General features: G+C 42.1%; 1 protein-coding gene across 2 annotated transcripts in view; it reads left to right on the top strand.

The window, feature by feature from the left end:
• Positions 1 to 19323, top strand: part of RAB3C (RAB3C, member RAS oncogene family) — a 294344-nt gene that overhangs the window by 266056 nt on the left and 8965 nt on the right. The window lies entirely within an intron of this gene.

Genomic DNA, 19323 nt, shown 5'->3' on the forward strand with positions numbered 1-19323 from the left:
AAAGCCAAGAACTGTGCAATGCGATTGGCACAAAAGAGCCAGGAAACTGGCTAATTTTTTTTTTTCAGCACAGCAACTAATTACTTGGGTATTGAGAAGATCAGGTTATGGAAGGGTTCATTAGAACCGAGGAAACACAACAAAAGGGTGACTTTCCATAGAACCAACCCCACTAACAGCCACTACAAATGCTTTCCATTCTGCTACAGATGAAGGTCCCTGAGACTGTGAGGCGGAAATAGTTTATGCCCCTGTGCAAGTTCTTCCAATGGGTTCTAATTGATTTTTTGCTCTCTCTCCAATAAAACTCAGCTGTCGTCATAGCAACTAACACATGTGCATTCTTGGAGAGTCATTTACCTCCTTTAATGTGCCCTGTTCTCATGACTACACACACTTCTACAAATGATCAGGAGAAATCATTTGCGTGAAAAAAATTCATAATCTAAATTAAAGGTTTTATAGATCTTTGCTTTATTTCTTTAATTACTAGTAAAAAAATACAGTCCTATACAAACAGGGTAGAAGTTTTTTTAAAGGTCATTACCATGTTTCAGCAGATGGCTCATATAACTGCTTTATCAGTCTGGTTATAACCAATTCTCCATTGCAGGTTGTTATATCCATATAATGTTTGCTCATCCTAATGAGGGTATCTGATAGAATCTGGTTGTAGCTGAGGTCTTTAAAATTCTTGTATGGCAAAAGGCCTTGCCCATCCAATTTAGTTTGCAAACATTTATTAGATGCTTATGCTATGCCAAGTTCTGGGAATGCAGTGACAAATAACCCTACCTTCTAGAAACAACATTATAGAGCCTGAGACAGACTATGCAGGTGATAAGCATTGTTCTCACTGGACTTCCTGTTCTTGGCCATTTGTTTCATTTGGTCCTATTGAGCACCTCTCCTTGTTAACTTTACCACCTTGACTTCTATAAAATGGTGCTGTCCATTTTCCTTGTCCACCTATAGCCACATCCTTGGTAGTCTCCTTCTATAGAAGGTCTCTTGCTCCTTGACCTTGTGTACTTGGCCCACCACTCTTCTCTCTTTGCACCCTCCTTTGAATATTCCCATCCAATTCAAGGTTTTAATTCACCTACAGACAAATGACTGCCAAATCACATCCCAGCCCTGACTTCAACTTCCAACATCTCTCTCTACCTGCCAGCTCTGCATATTCAGTATTTCTGATTGAAGGTGGTTGGCTGGTGATCTTCAGATATATCAGCTGTGGTTTCAAATGCACATTCATGAAACCCAACTTTGACCTGCTGCAACAGTTTTTTAAGTTGAAGCTGGGAATCTGTATTTTTTAAAAATATGTGACTTTCAAGTAATACTATATTTTAAAACACTAACTTCCTTGGTAAAGAGTGTTTGGAGAAGAGGAGGAACTGTGCCAGAGTTCAGCCAGGGTTGAACATTGTCGTATAGCTGGTATCCTTCTCTTGCATGTTTTTGATATTTAGTCTCTTTGTGCCTATTTTAATATATAGAAGAGTTTGCTTTTGTTTTATATAAAATATATAATAAGGCAAATATGTATGTATAGTCTCATAATTTAAGTTGTAAATGTAAAGCTATTAAATGTTAAATGAGAACATGGGAGATATAATTAGAGAGATAATGTTTCTTAAAATAGAAGTAATTTACCTAGAAATAAGAACAAAGAAAGAAATTTATGGAGAGGGGATTTGTATTGACTTGAAGTCCTAAGTAGAAAAATACTTGAAACCTTTTTATAAGCTCTGAAAGGATAGGAAGTGCAGATATAGTCAGAGAAACAAAGACTGCAGGAAAATTAAAATAGCTTCTGGTAGTAAGTGATTATTATGAATAATTGGTAAGAGCCATTTTTGAAGTGTTTCCAGTTTTCATTAATATTTCTTCCTAGATCAAATAACAGACAATATTCCCAATTCCTCTCCACTCAAACAACTGTCATAATATCGTGCAGATTTATTGCTCAATTCCACACACAACCCCTGCATCCTTCCCACTTGTCCCACAGAGAAACCCCATGAGCATTTCTGTCAACCAGAGAACAGACATACACGTTGCCATCTTTCCACATTGTACAATTTTCTTCCTTTTCTGTTTCCATGTAATAACTTTTGTGTGTTGATTATTCATCTGGTAAGCACTTATTAAATACCTATAATGATTTTGAGGGAGTTGTAAAATATTGATCTTCTCTCTCATGAAGTTTAAGGTGTTGTCTGTGTGTCAGACATACTCTCAAATGCCATGAATACACGAATGAAACAGGGCTGGAAAGCACTGATAACAGTGTAATGAAGAGTGAGGAAGGGGCATGAAGTTCTGTGAATAAATAGTTGCTTCTGTTTTGGAAATACAGACACTGATAAAAAGACATGTTTATGAATTCTGAAACATATTGATTTGACAAATGGTTGCTTAATTTAAAAATGCCTCCAAGGAATAGTATTTCCTTTCACATTGCAAAGAATACATTGATAGAACCGATTATCTCTGGAGGTGGGAGGTGGTATAGACGGGATATAAAATTACTTTGCAAAAGATCAAGATAAATCAAAGGAGGTAGATCTCCCATGGTTAATGGAGGGAGTTTGGATTCTGTGGGTGTTTCTATTCCACCAATCATAAGAGTGGAGCACACTGTCCATGCTGCCTCATATGCTTTGGTACCACTCTTGGAGACAAGAAAACTGAAGTGAATCAAATATCTTTATAACTAGGGCGGGAAAATCTCCTTCCTTAAATTTGGTAGCCATGCTTAGGATTTCTTCTGAGCCTAAGGGCCCCTAGGATACCTGATTTGGGAACACGGACTCTGGGATTATCTCATTTGTTCCTATGAATCTTCTAGTACAAATCACTCTTTTTCTCATTGTCAACCCGAGAAGTAAGAGAAACACAACAACATTTAGGAAAATCATGTGGTCATGGAATGCTGACCTAAACCAACAGATTGTCTTTGTACTTAATTTTTCCACCAAGGTAAAATGTAATAGCTTCACACCTTCTTTGACCACTAGATTCCACTTCAGTCATCAGACCTTAATGAATGTAATTGTCATTCTTAATGTCCAGGAGGACATTGGGGCATATGTAGTAGTAAACCTATTTATACTCTGCTTTGAACACCACAATCTTCCAGTGATCTACATGATCCAATAAGAAATGCCAGAAAATGATCAGCATATTAATAAGGATAAGTTCTATTAAATGGAATCTTATGCAAACATGTAATTTCTCTCTTCAAAATGTTCTCAGCTTTCTGGAATTTCCCCAACTAATAAACTGGAGAACTCCTTAGCCACCCATCCTTTGCCTTTTTTGATTGAGTCTGGCGCCTTAGACCACTTGGCCATCCCGCCACCCCCTTGCCTTCTTTGAAAGCAAGACAAAATGCCCTGGGAGTTATTGATACTATGAACCTTGAAAATTTACACTGAGATAGTTTCTATTGATCTGTACAGCAGTTTCTCAGTATCTTTAGAACATCATCTTGGGGAAGTTGCAATCAGGACTACTTAAGGAAGTTCCTTCCTAAATATCTGAAAATCATGGTATTGTGGAATGTGCTTTTTGTTTATTGCTTTGAGAGAGGCCATTCCTGTGCCAGAGAATAATAGAGATGTAGGAGTCATCATTAAGACTCAGAACATTGAGGGCACCTCACTTCTTTCTCAGAAAATTCAAGTCAGTCAAGACCAAGGCAGTGGTTTAGAAACAAATGGAAGGAAGATTGAGTAAGGGTTCTCAACCTTGGCTGCACATTTTAACAACTTGGGAAGCTTTGTAAAATCTAAAAGCCAGAGCTATATCTTAGGCAATTAAATTACAGTCTATGAGATGAGATCCAGAAGACAGTAATTTTTAAGTCCCAGGTTATTCCAACATTTAAACATGATAAAGAACATTGATCTATAGAAAGGGAAAAGGACAGAATAGCGCAGAGTGCTAGCAGAAAGAAACCACCATGGATGTTGTCCTGCTGGGCAGTGCTCTTGCTGTTCAGCCACAGGGAGCTGATCTTCCAGGATGGAATCTTGCTGACCTTTCATGCACCCTAATTGGATCCCCATGTGGTCAGAGGGTATACCCATTTTTAAGAGTGCTTTTGGAGATCATAAAAGAATATGAGATTATGTAATAAGCACCGTTAGTGAGTCTGATGAGATTAGAAATATCTGCTTGGAAGTGTATAATTTACCAAACTGAAACAAATGGGCCAAAGACCCAACTGTAGTTGGGTCACACTAGGAATTTTTTTTTTTTTTATTTTTTGACAGGCAGAGTGGACAGTGAGAAAGAGAGAGACAGAGAGAAAGGTCTTCCTTTGCCGTTGGTTCACCCTCCAATGGCCACCGCGGCCGGCGCGCTGCGGCCGGTGCACCGTGCTGATCCGAAGCCAGGAGCCAGGTGCTTCTCCTGGTCTCCCATGGGGTGCAGGGCCCAAGCACTTGGGCCATCCTCCACTGCACTCCCTGGCCACAGCAGAGAGCTGGCCTGGAAGAGGGGCAACCGGGACAGAATCCGGCGCCCCAACCGGGACTAGAACCTGGTGTGCCGGCACCGCAAGGCAGAGGATTAGCTTAGTGAGCTGCGGCGCCGGCCCGGCACTAGGAATTTATTACTTTTTAACAACAGGAGATAGATACTTCAAAACAAAGTTCAGGAATACATTACATGATTTTACTCATTCACTTATTTATATATTCATTTATTCAATATCATTGAGCACCAATTATTGACCAGCCCTCAGGAGTAAAGATACAATGAGACCAAATTGCTATGCCCCAAGGAGATTCTAGTGTAATTTGTGGGACACAGAAACAAAGACCCTTAGAAGACAGTATCTAAGTGCCGTAGTTGGAACACAGACGCAGTGTTAGAGAAGTTCCTGAGGTGAATATCCCCATCTGGAGGCCCTGCGGAAGGTTGCACAATGTTTGAGTCCAGTCTCGAAGCATGAGTAGGACTGTGAAAGGTGGACAAACATGTGGTAGTCCCTCTAGGCAAAATAAAAAGAATTCTGGGGATATCTCAGCCTGGGGAAGTTTGCACATCTTCAGTAGCCTTGTTTGCAGGGCCAAAAAAACAGTCTTTGTCCTACACATCTTGAAGAACCCGTACTGAGTTTCAGTGTTGGATTTCATTTAGACCAATTACTCTGGCAGTGTTCCCAAAAAAATGGGCTGTTTAAGAACATCAACTGGAGCACATAAAGAAAGTATAAGGTCTACTTATTTGTATATCAAACTAAACAAAATTTTTTAGTTATGTACTTTTATTACATAATAGTCCAACAGTACATTATATAATTCATAACAAATATGCATGCATTAGAGCAGTGATGAATCTTTATTATAGACTGTAGAGATGTGCAACCAAAAATGTTTGAAGACCCTGAGTTAAGAAATGGATGGTGGGGGAGGACACAAAGCAAAGAATCCAGTGTAGGAGTCAAATGGAATCAGGTAAAATGTGGCCAGAGCCCTAATCAGGGGTTCTCAACCCTGCCTGGGCACTAGAGCCACCAAGGGAAGCATTTAAAAATCCATGATCAGCATTCCATCCCATGTGTGCACACATACACACCCACATCAGGAAAATCAGAATCTCTGAAGCTGGCATAAACATGTGTGTTTCTAGTGTACAGCCAGCATTGAGAATGCCTGAGCTAGGCCTTGCTATGTTTTTATTGATTATGTTAAAGTGGAGGACCACAGACCTAAATAAGCCGAGCATTGGCAGTGCAAATTGCGATGGAAAGATATTTTTTAGGCAGAAATAATAATAATGTCAGGTTCATGAGGGCTGAGGGAATTGAAGCATAAAAGATGACCCCATGTTTCTGGCTCACATAACTGATTGAAGTCATCATGGAAGGAGACCTGGGGGAGAGAACCAGCTTATTGTCATGGAAAAGACACCCAGAAATGGCAGAACATGGATAGTGGGGGGAATGGGAGATTCTTGATGGAGACCCAAAGGATAAATGGGACACGATCTATGAAACAAGTGGATAGAATTAGCCTTACACCTTACCACAGACATCCTGAAATGCATGCCCTTAAAAATGGGACCGCAGTGCTGTGCAAATGCTTCGACAAGCTGTGGTCCACAGAGGATGGGAGGGCAGTGAGAGGCTGGATGTTCATTTAGCAAGGACTTCACATAGTATTGTTACGGACAATGACCAAAGAAACCAAACAGCACTCAGCGCTTCAGGAGGAAAGGCACGTGGTTTGTTTGTGCTTGCGGGCTTGACTAGACTCGTGTCTCATGAGCCAAGCCCCAGTCCTCTGGCATTTCCTACTTTTATGCCTTAAAGTCAGCAAGGCAGTAACAAGCCAGTTTTAAGACAGTCTGGGGCCATTAGGGGGCAGTTTCGGGGAGCACACTATAATTGTGGACCCTCAGGGACTAACAAATCACAACTGTAAGGCAAGACAGTTTTACACACAGGCATAAGTAAATTATAACTTAAAGCCAATTTCAGGAGGCACACAACTATTGTATCTTAGGTATGAGGCTAGGCCTTAGGTATGCCACTGACTATGGCAGGTTGGGAACCAGTTTCTAAGTGCTGGTTTGCTTAGACCCAGCTGGCCCTTTGATAAGCGGGAGGGAGGTTGTAGCATTCCTTCAACCTGGCTCCTTAATGGCAACCTGGAGGGGATCTGTAACAGAATAAGAAGCCACCCTTTCCTATGAAATTAAATTAGGTTCTTAAGAGTTGCCTCCATTGAAGTCATATTTGTGTAAAACATGAAATTGGTATGAAAAAGTAAAGCAGATGTGGAGGCTGGCCATCCAGGTATCTGTGTCTGCATCATTAACCTTCTCTCCTCTTTAGCAGAAGACCACAGCTGACTTAGTGGTTTGGTGGCACACATACCTTTATAGTAGTCTTATTTCATAGGGCTCAGCCTGTTGTGAGTGTGGGCTCTCAGCTTGCCACAGGCCATCGAGTTAGCTGGGACACTAAAGCCCAAGAATCACAAATAGCTCTGGTAGTGGACTTGTTCCCACCTTGTCCATTTTCAAGTTTTCCTCTCGAGGTCAGTCTTGCAACATTGCCTCCAGCACCCCACTTGAATGGAGGAGTGATAGTTGTTTGATCGCCTCCCCTTTGCCCCTGCAAAAACAATTCCATCATAAAGCAGATTGAAGAGCCAGAAACTTTAATGAGGATAGCATTGCCCTGAAGCATCGGCTCTGTTCCTTAGCAGCTTTCAGAGATTTATTTAAGTCTTAATTGTAGTGTTTATGAAAGATGGGAGATTGCCAACTTCCAGTTTCAGGAGGGAGTCTCAGCAGTGCTATTTAAACGTTGTAAGTACCTGGCTGCACACAGTCTCTACAGAGAAGCTTTGCCACACTACAATTATTTTCCCTGGTTCATGGTCCTTTTGGCTAGGTATTCCCAGGAGGTATAAAAGAAACCAAGAAGGCACACTGACATGTGTTTGGTTTTGTTTAAGTATGGTTAATCCATAGGTTAGGAGGGGAAGGGCCTCCCACTTCATCCTGGTCCTTGCCTCCTTGGAACTCCCCAAGTCCTGTTAACTTCCAGTCCTCAAAATCTTGTGAATCTCCATCCTGCACCCTTTTCTTACATTGTATTTTTTATTACCAATACATGGCTAATTATTTATACAATAAATACAAGTTATACAAAAAGCAAAGAAACTCAACATAAGTGTGAATAATTAACAGTGTTCTAATGCTCCACCTTCCTTACTGGGAGCTGAAATTCCTTGGAATGGGTCTGTTCCTTATGAATTAAGAGACCATGCATCTTATTTCATCCAAGACAGTCCCAATTTATGCTCATTTCCCAGTGTGTTTTTAATTGTATATTTTCATGGGGTACAATGTGATACTTAAGTACATATATAAAGAGTTAGGCCGGCGCCACGGCTCACCAGGCTAATCCTCCACCTTGCGGCGCCGGCACACCGGGTTCTAGTCCTGGTCGGGGTGCCGGATTCTGTCCCGGTTGCCCCTCGTCCAGGCCAGCTCTCTGCTGTGGCCAGGGAGTGCAGTGGAGGATGGCCCAGGTGCTTGGGCCCTGCACCCCATGGGAGACCAGGAAAAGCACCTGGCTCCTGCCATCGGATCAGTGCAGTGCGCCGGCCGCAGCGCACTGGCCGCAGCGGCCATTGGAGGGTGAACCAACGGCAAAAGGAAGACCTTTCTCTCTGTCTCTCTCTCACTGTCCACTCTGCCTGTCCAAAAAAAAAAAAAAAAAAAAAAAAAGAGTGTATTGATCTGTGCAGCATCTTTGAGCAGTACACTCTTTGACCTCGGAGTTCTGCACACTGTGCTGCTTCTGAACACTCCCCATCGGATGAATTCTCCAACCCCTATTTTATACATTGCTGCCTCCGGTCAAGTCCACTCCTCTTGGTCTTCTTTCCTATATACCATCTTACTAACCCAAATCTCTGCTAACGTCTGATCCCTGGGATAGGCCCATTGCCATGCCCCCAGCTGCTCTAATGTTACCACTAACATGCAAAGCTCCTTCTTCTGGTCCCATTCCCTTGTGGATCAAAGCTTATCTGCTAACCAACCTCACATTACTTCTCCCCTATCTCACAAAAGTTCCCACCCCTACTTTATCTCACTGGATTTGGCTCAGAACTTTGGCTTCTTCTCAGGATGATCTTCCAAACTGTGTCCTCTTCTCATTCACATGAACTTGCAAACCTATTTTGTGAAATGTTTGCAAATGAATTCAGTTCCATGTAACAGAGGATCCATGAAAACCGATGATGATGTCCATTCATTGATTGCATTTTTTAAAAGATTTAGTTATTTATTTGAAAGGCAGAGTCACAAAGAGGCAGAGAGAGAGAGAGAGAGAGAGAGAGAGAGATCATCCATCAACTGGTTTACTCCCCAAATGACTGAAACAGCTGGAGCTGGGCCAATCCAAAGCCAGGGGCTTCTTCCAGGTCTCTGACATGGGTGCAGGGGCCCAATGACTTTGGCCATTCTTCCTCTGCTTTCCCAGATGCATCAGCAGGGAGTTGGATGGGAAGTGGAGCAGCCGAAACTCGAACTGGCACTTACGGGTTGCTGGCATTAGAGGCAGAGGCTTCACCAGCTGTGCCATAGCGCAGGCCCCATTTACTGCATATTTTATCAAGTGCTTCCTATGTGCTACGTCTATGCTTCCTATGTGCTAGCATTGAATGAGGACAGTGCTCCCTTCTCCTGGTGAATCTGGGCAGGCAGGCAGCCCTGCATACTCTTTCTGCTCCATACAGGTACCTCCTCCTCTTCCTCTGACCACACTGAACAGTAAATATCCTCAAACCTTCACTCCGTGCAGGCCACCTCCACTCTGCTGGTCTCACTTTGGAAATTTTATAACCCATCAGACCACAGTTGAAAGAGAGATCTTGCCCTGTGTGTTGGAGATTTGGGAGACATCCACATCCCTTGATATTTTTGGAAGTGTCCCATTCTCACCAGAAAGTCATGTGTGGAGTAGTTAATCTTAAAATTTGCTCTGCAGCTGGCTAACCACAGAAGTGCACTTAGTATCTTTGTTCTCAGTGGGTATCTGTTTTCATATCCTAATCCAAAATTCCGGAGATGTGCTCTATTTGGCGACTGTAGGCACTTGACCCTCATCCATGTACAGACTAAACCATCATTTTTCGCTCTTGAAAACCAAGAGAGATTTACTCCATTCTGTCTGGATGCCGCACCCCATGCTGTTGCTCTGATGCCTCTTCCTTTACTTCATTGACATTGCTCTGGATTGGCCTTATTTGTTGAGGAAGTGGGTTTTCAAGAAAGGAACGAGGTTTAGATAGTTTAGGATCTATCATCATCTCATCTTGTGAACACCGGGATTTCAGTGAACAATTCGGCTGCTCCTGGAGAAAGAGTTCCTTTTCCACTTACAAGCCGTATCTACAGAAGGGATGACTTTATTACAACTTTCGGATTTGATCACTACATAAAGAAGCATCATTTGTGTGAAGCTGCACATAGATTTCTGTGTCTTCTCCGGACAGAAGGATTGTGCTGAGCTACTGTTAAAAGGAGCTAAAGGAGAAGAATTTCCTAATAGTAAATTTCCTAACTGGTAAACATTGAAATGCATTACTCGGAATGGATCAGAATCCCTAAGAACTACTTTAATGAATCCAACAGCTTTTTTTTTCTGTGATTTTTGAGTGGTGCATAGGCAGAATATAGGAAGGTAGACTTTAGGGAGGTGTAGAGATTGAGAGTATGGGCTTTCAAACCAGACTTTAGTTCTTGTCCTGGTTTACCAAATGTGTAACTCAACCACTTCTTTCAGCCATAAAAGGAACATTTGAAAAGGAACCTACTTTGTGGGACTGGGTCCCAGGATTACGAAATAAATGCAAAATGCTTAGCAGAGTACCTGTATATCTGTACATAGTATGTGCTCAATTAAAAAAAATTCCATATCCTGAGTATTACAATGAAATCTCATTAGTTTGGTCCCTGCAATTAACACTGTATTCCATTATTTGCTCAATTTCATATGTATCTCCACCAGTCAAAATAACCTGCTAACTGATGATGCATGTAAGTGGTGCTGTAAACTGAAATCCTATACAAATAAGATGTTTTTTGCTGATAATTCATAAATAGGCTGACTGGAAATTGCTTCTTTTATCATTGAAAGCCTGTTGAAATGTTAAGAAGTTACGAAGTGAATATTTAACTGATTTAAGAGAGCAAACACTTTTCAAGTTCCTAGCACCTATTTGCATATAAATAGCCACTCTGCCAATCATAAGTGATCCTTATCTCTTTATTAAAACCAACCTGCCAGAACTTTGACTTCTCAACACTTTAGCAGTTGTTAGTTTAGAGCTGAAGTGTAACAATCCTACAGTTCTTCATATTTTTCAGAAATGTGTCTTTCCTCCAGGGTGAATAGAGCTGGCTTAATTTGTTTTATATCGTAAATTCCCCACAGGGCAAGACCCAAATAATATGTGGCGTTCCATGCTTGGCAAAACCCATGTAGAAATAAAGTAGCTGAGAAAATTGCTCACAGGTGTAGTCATTTCAGAATCACGAACAAAGGAAAAAAACGATTTTCTTCCCTTCCAGTTCTCCATTCCCATTCCACCCATTTTTCCCAGCCAGTTAACAGCAATCAGTCCTTTAATTAGCCAACATCTGCTGGACACCTGCTCGTGCCAGGCACTGTGTTCAATATTTCAAGAGATATGGAGAAGCCCTTTTGGGTATGTGCAGTCTAATGGGGAAGCAAAATGCACCTAACGTGGGGCATGGGCAGGGGATGGGGAAGGCATGTTTATGGATGCAGCTTCTTTTGGAGGCGGCGAGGTTGTTCTGCATTTAGATCATGGCGTCAACTGCTCAACATGCATATGTTACAAGTCACTGAATCGGAGACTCTAAAATGACTGAGGTGGTGAATTTTAGATTCTGTGGATTTCATACCTAGTGCCAAATGGCAACTGAATTCCAAAACTAGGGTGAAAAAGGAATTGCTAGGGAGCACTTGATGCTCAATGTAGGCAACAATCTTCATTCAAGACCTTAGAACTGAGTGGGAGCTCAGGCAGCTTCAGAAGGTTTTGAACTCAAATATCAGCAGGGGGCAAGCAGGTGGTATAAAATGTTCAATGAGTAAAGCAGCCAGGTATAAGATGCAAACACCATTTGTTTGCAGATTAAATTTATAGAAATAAATAAAAAAATTCTCATAAAAGTAATGGAATGCTTTCTCCTTTCTCTTGAAGCAAGAAGCCCTTTTCTATGTAGCTTCCAATTTCCTGCTGCTACTAGACACATGCGGGTTAAGAAATAGATGTACTAGTGCAAAGAAAACTTCCCATTGGAAAGCCAAAACACTCTGGCAAAAAAAAAAAAAAATAACCCTACATGAAAGATCTCTGTGAGTGAGATCCCAGTGGAAAGAACAGCTCATCAAAGAAGGAGGTACCTTTCTCTGAAGGGAGGAGAGAACTTCCACTCTGACTACGACCTTGTCTAAATATGATCAGAGTCGGTGAACTCAAAAGGCTTCCATAGCCTTGGCAACTCATGACAAGAGCCTCGGGTGATTGCTGATGCCATAAACAAGAATGTTAATTTGTTAAGTCAACAACAGGAGTCACTGTGCACTTACTCCTCATGTAGGATCTCTGTCCTTAATGTGCTATACATTGTGATTTAATGCTATAACTAGTACTCAAACAGTATTTTTCACTTTGTGTTTCTGTGTGGGAGCAAACTGTTGAAATCTTTACTTAATATATGCTAAACTGATCTTCTGTATATAAAGAGAATTGAAAATGAATCTTGATGTGAATGGAAGGGGGGAGGGAGAGGGAAAGGGGAGGGTTCCGGGTGGGAGGGAAGTTATGGGGGGGTGGTGGTGGTGAAGCCATTGTACTCCATAAGCTGTACTTTGGAAATTTATATTCATTAAATAAAAATTTAAAAAAATAAAAAAGAAAAAAAGAAAACTTCCCATTGGAACTTGGATTTCATGTCAAAGAAAGTCGGGTGACAGGGACTGTGGCCAACGGGGGGGTGGGGGGGGAGTGCCATCAGTAGGACACCAGCCGCCTAACCAGGGGAGGCTCTCACACACCCACTGAGTAGTCCATGTTCAAAAAGAAGCCAGACATCTGAATTTAAATATTTAAAAAAGCAATTTTTAAAAATTTGATTGTCTAGCGGTCAGATGTAGCATCTAGGAAACTCCCTTGAAGGTGAAGTTCAACTGGAAATGGGGAAAAGTGGAGGTAGAGTGTTTCAAGAGAAGACCCACATGGTCAGGGCTGCAATAGGCTTGTGTGGAGTCCATTCACCATGTGGGGAGGGGGCGAGCCTGGCTGCACTGGAGGGTTTGAGATACGTGGGTGTATTTTTGTAGGGAGCATATTGGGCTGGAGGGAGTAAATAAAGGTGTCAAGCAAATGGCAGGCTGTGGCACTGGGTTTTTTTCAGCTGTGAATGATGAGCGGGACCACGTGCAACCTCTACTCCAGCTGGCTCCAGCAGCTCCTTTCTGTGTTGTTAGTGCCAAACTTGAGCTTTCCCCAATCATGAAGAGAGTTAAGCTCATGTCTCAAAGGGGAAGGGGACAGAAGAAACATTCTCTGCATGGATTAGGGTTTGTCAAAGCCATGGAATGTCCCTTGGTTAGTTTCAGAATCCTGACAGAAGCAAGAGAAAGCTCCCATGTGGTCAGGCCTGATTGAGGACCAGAACTCGGGGGCCTGAAATACTTGGCTAATTTTTTAAAATCAGCATTAGCCTTTCCTGAGCTCCTGATCTTGCTTCTCTCCGGCTTTTGTATGTTTTTTTTTTTGGCCCTTTTTCAGGGAAGTGGGTCACATACCCTAGTCCTCCTCCCAAAGTCTACCTGCAGGCTGGACTGCAGCAGGACAAGCTAATATGACAGTTTGTCCAGCAGCTCAGCCATCCCTTCTCCTGTCCCAGTGCCAGCCACCCAGCAGAATGACCTTTCCTTGCAGCTCTGGTTCATCCAGTTCCACAGGAAAGGTGAACCAAGACATTGAAATGGAACTGCAAGTAGATCCTGGGTATAGATAACCTTCTAGTTTGGAAGGTTTGGAATAGAAGCTTAAGCACAGATTATAAATTTTTAACAATTAGTGGTGAAATGATTTATGCACTAAGATTTCTGTGGCTACTTGCCTTCTTCAAAGAAAAAAATAGCAATTGTTACTTGTCTCTCAAAGTCAAGTTTGAGGCTAATCCTCCGCCTGCAGCGCCACCACTCCGGGTTCAAGTCCTGGTTGGGGCGCCGGATTCTGACCCGGTTACTCCTCTTCCAGTCCAGCTCTCTGCTGTGGCCTGGAAAGGCAGTGAAGGATGGCCCAAGTGCTTGGGCTCTGCACCCACATAGGAGACCAGGAGGAAGCACCTGGCTCCTGGCTTTGGATCAGCGCAGAGCCCTGGCTGTAGGGGCCATTTGGGGAGTGAACCAACAGAAGGAAGACCTTTCTCTCTGTCTCTCTCTCTCTCTAACTCTGCCTGTCAAAAAAAAAAAAAAAAAAGTCAAGTTTGCAAGATTAGAGTGCCCCCAGTGGAATTTCTTGGGTAAGAAACAGAGCAGCAGTCCCATAGAACTCTGGAAAACAAAAGGCATTTGTTGATAGAGCAGTTGATGTATGGGAATGAGTTCAGTGTTGCCTGTGAGATTGTTTTAATGGACTGTAGAAAGTGGCAGTTAAATGCTCCCTGTTGGAATTGTGATTATTACTATTAACACAGTGTGCTCCCAAGTGGAACAGATGCTCTGTAGGGTGCTAGGACATTTCTGAGTGACAGCTTGAAGCCTGCCACCTCAGTGAGCAGCAGGCTTCTGACCTACAAGCCCTGTTTTCTGCCCTCAGCATGTATCAGTCAGAAAAAAGGTGCCAGACTTCCCTGAATTTTCTCTTGCTGTGAGGACCTCCAGGGAGCAACGGGGAGAAAACAGTCACAGCAGGCAAGGCCCAGGCCCATGCTGCAAGTCAAACAGTGTGCAGCTCACCTTCTTCAAGTCTACCAGAATGCAGGAGGACTCCCTCCTAGACAGGCAGCTGCTCTGTCTTCTCCACAGGGGTCAGACCAAAGGGGAGTGGTTGTAAACAGCTGGATGAAGGTTTCACACTGGGCTGAGGAGACCTCTTCTGATGGAGGATTCTGTCTGTCACTGGAATGGCTTCCCCAATAGCAGGCATCAAAATCACCTTCCTTTTAAGGCTAATACTTCATTGTATACATACACCATATTTTGTTTATTCCTTGGAGGTCAGTGGGCACTTGGGTTGGTTCTACGTTTTGGCTACTGTGAATAACAATGCTAAGAACATTAGGTGTACAGAGACGAGTAAAGGCTAACTTTCTGTGTGCATGGAAAACCTCCTGTTAAGTAAGATGCGTATTCTGGGGACCCATCCTCCCCACTTTGATTCCAGCTCAGTATGTCTAGAGTGGGTTTTCAGGTGATTCTAGTGCAGGTGCACCTCCAGTCTTGTGGAGTTGGGATGTCTGATCCCACCCCTTGAGTACTAGAATGAAATCTGGTTTGACCCCTCCTCTCTGCCACCTCTGTGGGTAACATACTCATCACAAAGGATGCAAACTGGCTTTTGTGCTCCTTCCTTTATTTCCTCAACAAGCTAACACATTCTTCCCAAGAAAATCTTGGGAAAAGCTTTGGTCCAGTCCTTAATGCCAAGTGAACCCAAAGCGAGAGGTCATATACGATTAGAGTCCATCTGTGCCTACAATAGCTTTTGGAAAGTGTAGGAGTGATGTTTCCAGGATCAGACATAAGAAAGCCTAAAGGAAAGAAGTACTGGGACACAGTGCATGGCTCATCCAACCCTGGAACAGCATTGCCTCTGCCAGAATGCAGCTAGAAAGGCACTGAGCAGAGAAGAATGAGAAAGGATGATTATTGTCTGTGCTTAGTTTAACACGTTCACTGATGAAGACACATATGTGTGCTAAAATTATTAATACCCAGTGAAGTTGGAAGGACAGGTGTCTGAGGCTGGAAGCTACGTCAGTAACCTATTTATCAGGAGATCTTTGTCAAGCTTCACAGTTGGCTTGCTGTGTGACCTTGGACTACTTATTTTCTCTTGCTAAATCACCCTTTCCTATCCAGTACATTAGAAGTGATCTTCAGCATTTGAGAAGAAAGATTGTTTCTGCAATATCACTGATTGAAGTTCTGGGCCCCTGTTGATGTTGGTGTATATGGATGCAAGGTTAAAGATTCCAGAGAGCAAGTTCATGTTGCTATGGTTGTGATTAAAATGCAGATATATTAGGGCAGGCATTCACCTAGCTGTTGAAACAGCTAGCATCCCTTATTGAACTACCTAAGTTCAAGTCCTGACTTGAACTTACCTGGCTTTACTCCTGAGTCTAGCTTCCTGCTAATGCACACCCTCTGAGGCATCAGGTGATGGTTCAAGTAGTTAAGTCCTTGCACCCACGTGGGAGACTTGGGTCAAGTTTCCATCTCTTGGCTTCAGCCTGCCCCAACCCTAGTTGCTGCCAGCATTTGGGGGAATAAAGTGGTAGGCAGGAGATATTCTTTCCCTCTGTCTCTGTCTCTGTCTCTGTCTCTGTCTCTGTCTCTTGAAGGAAAGAAAAATACTGAGATATTAAGAGGTGAGCGCCATAAAATCTAAGAAGTTAGTGGAAGAGTAAAGGCTATCACGTTTGGATTTGTGGCTATGAGTTAGATGATGAGCTTTGAACACCCACAGGTCTACACAGCTGAATGGAAGTACTGATTCACTATGATAGAAGAATCGTGGGTTGTGCAGGGAGCTCCCATCTGCCCTGACTAAAGAACTAACTGCTGAAATATTACTGATTTTGATTCTTTTTTTATTTTTTTTATTTTTTTAACTTTTATTTAATGAATATAAATTTCCAAAGTACACCTTATGGATTACAATGGCTTCCCCCCCATAACTTCCCTCCCACCTGCAACCCTCCCCTTTCCCACTCCCTCTCCCCTTCCATTCACATCAAGATTCATTTTCAATTCTCTTTATATACAGAAGATCAGTTTAGCATATATTAAGTAAAGATTTCAATAGTTTGCACCCACACAGAAACACAAAGTGAAAAAAACTGTTGCAGTACTAGTTATAGCATTAAATCACAATGTATAGCACATTAAGGACAGAGATCCTACATGAGGAGTAAGTGCACAGTGACTCCTGTTGTTGACTTAACAAATTAACATTCTTGTTTATGGCATCAGTAATCACCCTAGGCTCTTGTCATGAGTCGCCAAGGCTATGGAAGCCTTTGGAGTTCACCAACTCTGATCATATTTAGACAAGGTCATAGTCAGAGTGGAAGTTCTCTCCTCCCTTCAGAGAAAGGTACCACTGATTTTGATTCTTAATGTCTCATTTTATGACAAACTATGACTAGAGTACATACTGGTCAATGAGAAGGAGTTGAATCTCTAGAATCTTTTATATAAAATATATATAATTCTGTAATTAAATATAGAGATTCAGCTGTTAGATAACCATCGACTCTGAAGCAGCACAAGATATCAAAGAAACTTTGCAATAATTAAGAATTTTGTTCCATTTAGTTTATTGACAGTGTAGCATCTAATGAATTGCATACTAATTAATCAATTTGATTCAATTTGATGAAATATATTATGGTTATTGATTTACATGGAACTTATAATTCACCTGGAACAAAATAGTAGCTTGCTTCTGCAGGTACCTGGAAAGACAGAAAAATACACAAGTCAATATTCACATTCCAGCTTTGCCATGTACTGGTCCAACAGGGAAGAAATTCAGCAAATTAGTCTGTCATTTTGTGCCTCCATTTCTTTAGCAATAAGTTGGAGGAAATAACAGCACCTACTTATGGATAAAATGAGTTAAAATGAATAAAGTGCTTTGATTAGAACCTATTATAGAGTTACCGTTCAGTAAATATTAGTTTACTGTTACCATTGCTGTTGTTGTCGTCATCACATTTCCCAGTTGGCTTGGCACTTTTACCTGTTTTATCTACATTTTCTCTGAGCTTCATGACAACTCTATAAGCCTAAATAAGGAAAATGAGAAAATAAAAAGTGACTTACTTTTTGATGAAAGCTGTCAAATGTTGATAATGGGCCTATATCCCACATCTTTTGATGGTTCATTCCTCTCCACCATACTATGATGTCTCCTTCACAGGCATACTGAATAAATGGGTGCTATTAGAATATATTTTCCTCCCGGCCAGCGCCGCGGCTCACTAGGGTAATCCTCCGCCTTGCGGCACCGGCACACCGGGTTCTAGTCCCGGTCGGGCCGCCGCATTCTGTCTCGGTTGCCCCTCTTCCAGGCCAGCTCTCTGCTGTGGCCAGGGAGTGCAGTGGAGGATGGCCCAAGTCCTTGGGCCCTGCACCCCATGGGAGACCAGGAAAAGCATCTGGCTCCTGCCATCGGATCAGCGTGGTGCGCTGGCCGCAGCGCGTGGGCCGCGGCGGCCATTGGAGGGTGAACCAACGGCAAAGGAAGACCTTTCTCTCTGTCTCTCTCTCTCACTGTCTACTCTGCCTGTCAAAAAAAAAAAAAAAAAAAAAAAAAAAAAATATATTTTCCTCCGAGACAATGTCTCCTTAGTGGCCATGAATTCTTAGGGGTCTAGGTGAATGTCAAGAAGCTGGGGATATTCTGGCTCTTGAGACCAAATATCATGTTTGTGACTTCAAGTTGTACACCAGTATCACAGAGCATCTCAGATACCCAGACTAAGTAGCTGCATTTGACAAGGACTCATGTAGGTTACCTCCTTTTCACAGTGATGTGATCTCTTTCAAGTTCATTGCCTTCCAAAAGTCACACTAATAAGTAAAAAGAGATGTTAGCAGATGAAATGAGAGGATTGAACCGCTAAATGAAACTTTTATACCAATTTCTGGACATTTCCACCTCCAAAGACTCATCCAGGGATCTTGACTTCCACAGTAGGTTCTTGGTACCTCTTGATGTAAAGCACCCTCCCATTAGCACTGAGAAAATTCCCACTAGCATGTAAGTAGTTCTGATAACTTATTAACTTGCCATCCCCCAAATATGGATCAGATTATTGGAAGATGAATGCTATATCCCCATAGCCTGTACAAACATTTAGAAAGAGAGCTTTGTTAATACCAGATATACTTATCTATAGATTTAAAAAAGACAGATTGTAAAATAGCTACATAAGCATTATCCAAAGAGACAAAATTAAAGTGAGCTACAAGCTAAACATGGTTTGAAATATCCACCTCAATTTTATAGCACTTGGCTCTATTGATGTGTTTTTAACCCAAATTCTGCAGTTGTTCACTTAGATTTTAACAATAGAGTTGCTAGTGAAATTCAATCTCAGATATAGTCATCCAACCAAATAATATCATAATTTAATTAGAAATACTAACTCATGGCAGTTGCTTTTTGTTGTCTACCCCTCAGTACTATTTAAGGAAATAAGTACTTCTAGGTTATCAGAGGGGTTTTGACATGCTGCAAAATATTAGTTCGTTCTTTCTCCTTTGCCCCAGGAGCTGGAATGAAATTGCCTGATTTAATCATTCTGAGTCCATGTGGCTCCTCTGAGATAGGGCCAGATGTAACCAGAAGGATTTATAGGGTGTAAAATTCAGAATGGATTAGAAAAGCGTTTCTGTGTGCAGCCCAATACATCCTAAATCAACATCCCCTGAATGGACCAGAGCAATCTCTGGCTGGCCTAGTGGGGAGGTTGTCATGGCAACTGACTGGCAGTGGAATG

The sequence above is a fragment of the Oryctolagus cuniculus genome, chromosome 14, assembly GCF_964237555.1.
Source record: "Oryctolagus cuniculus chromosome 14, mOryCun1.1, whole genome shotgun sequence".
NCBI classification, from domain to species: Eukaryota; Metazoa; Chordata; class Mammalia; order Lagomorpha; family Leporidae; genus Oryctolagus; species Oryctolagus cuniculus.